The following is a 2,314-nucleotide window of genomic DNA, read 5'->3' on the forward strand; positions in this document are numbered from 1 at the left end:
TCAGTGCCCTTACAATGGCGTACGCTTCTCTTTCAATGGCGAACCATTTTGCGTGGATTTCCGTCAGCGTTTTGCTGAGAAACGCAATCGGTCTAGATAAGCTTTCCACAATTTGGGACAGACACGCGCCGACAGCGAACTCAGAGGCATCCGTGGTCACCGTGTACTCCCGAGCAGGATCGGGTGCGGTGAGCTCCGGCAGCGCCACCAGAGCCTCTTTGACTCTCTCAAAGGCACCGTTCGCCGCCTTGGTCCATGGTACCAGGTTTGGCACCCTCTTATGCGTCAAGTCAGTCAGTGGGCGGACAATCTCGGAATACACGGGGACGTAGTCTCTGTAGTAATTGAAGAGACCCAGCACACTGCGCACATCGCGTTTGGTCCTGGGTGCCTTCAGTTCAGATATAGCATTGATTCTTTCTGTGTCCGGTGAATGAGTTCCTGATCCTACGACGTGGCCGAGGTGCTTAACCTTGGACTGCGCGAATTTGCACTTCGTGGGATTCAGCGTCAGTCCCACTCCACCGATCGTCTCCAACACGGAGCTCAAGTGCTCGACGTGTTCCTCCCACGACTCCAAGAAAACCGCTGCATCGTCGATATACGCGTACGCGTATCCGCGGTGTTCTCTCAACACCTCGTTCATCACCCGCTGAAAGGTGGCCGCAGAATTCCTCAACCCGTAAGGCATAACCCTTCAACCGTAGAGTCCTCGCGGCGTGGCGAACGCACTAAGTCTCTGCGAGTTTACATCGAGCGCGATGTGCCAATACCCCCGAGTCATATCCAAAACGGAAATGAACTTAGCCTTTGGCACCTCATACAAAAGCTCGGTCATGTTCCCCATGGGGAACCTGTCGGGCTCCGTAACTGCATTGAGTTTCCTGTAATCTATGCACATCCTTACAGATCCGTCTTTTTTGGCTACGCACACCACAGGGTGAGCGTGCGGGCTATCTACTGGATAGATGAAGCCCCATTTCAGCAGCTGGGTCACCTTTCGTTCTACTTCTTCTCTTAATGCGATTGGCACACTGTACGGGTGAACTCTAGTACATCCAGCGTTAGGGAGAAGAGTGATCGTGTGGGCCCCGACATTGCACCTTCATGGTTCTTCCGAGAACACATGAGAGAAGTTATCCAGTACTCGATCTGGATCGCGCTGCTGTCGCCCAGTGAGCCTCTCGCTAACCTCACCGACCTTGTTTGCTCTTTCACTTCGCCCGATGCCGCATGGGACGATTGGTACCTCACCGAACTCCTGGTCGGTCTCAAAAATAACTCCAGCGTTATTTGCTCGAGCGAGGTAAGGCCTTAACCGATTGGCGTGTATCCATCTCACTCCATTCTCCGTCTCTATGACGTAGCTGTCATCTCGTCTGGTCTCCTTCACCTTGACGGGGCCTAACCATTTCGGTTGCAGCTTCCCCACTTTCCCACTTTCGAGGATCAGCACCTCTTCTCCGACTCGGAACTCCTTCGATCTCGACCGTAGGTTATACTTGTTCGCGTATGCCCTCTGGATATGCTCTGATCGCACGTCCACCACTCGTGCTGCGTCCGCCATCCGCGCTCGTAGTTCGCTCAAAAATTGGGCTGCCGGTTTGTTCAGCCCAGCAGGGGGCGTCCACTCGCCTGCCCACGACTTCTTTAGTATGCTCAGTGGACCATGTGGTTCGCGTCCATACATAAACTCGAACGGTGAAAACCCCGTTGTGTCATGCGGCACCTCGCGATACGCCCACAGCATTCATGAGATGTATTTATCCCAGTCCCGGTCGTGGGCTTCCACGACATGTCGCAACATTGACTTAAGCGTCCCATTCCACCGCTCTACAATCCCGTTCCTGTGGGGGTGTTCCGGCGTGGAAAATCGCACTCCCACTCCCAGTCTCTCAGTTAGTTCGGCTGTGAGCTTCGAAACAAAATTTGTTCAATCGCGGTGTGGCTGAGCTTGTAGTCGCTGGTCCGAATCGCGGTAAAGGCAAGCTTTTTTCTTTCTTTTTTCTTACTTTTTTATATTCGTTTCTCTTATTTTAAATATTCACTTAGTTACTCAGCTTGTGGTCGTTGGTTCTAATCGCCTTAAAGGCAAGCTTTTTTTTTACCTTTTAATTCTAGTTTTCTTATTATTTTAAATATTTTTTATGCTTTTTAGTCGTCGGCACCGTACTTTAGGGTAACAATCACGCAAAAAATGAAAGTAAAAAGTGCGAGCCCAAGTATGAACTGATGCAATGCACAAACTGTGGCGCTCTTGTTTTGACGGGATAAATCACTCCCTCCGTGCCCATAGGTGGGTCAGTGTAGTGGG

This window comes from Ixodes scapularis, unplaced genomic scaffold, assembly GCF_016920785.2.
Source record: "Ixodes scapularis isolate PalLabHiFi unplaced genomic scaffold, ASM1692078v2 PGA_scaffold0__279_contigs__length_252992795, whole genome shotgun sequence".
NCBI lineage: Eukaryota > Metazoa > Arthropoda > Arachnida > Ixodida > Ixodidae > Ixodes > Ixodes scapularis.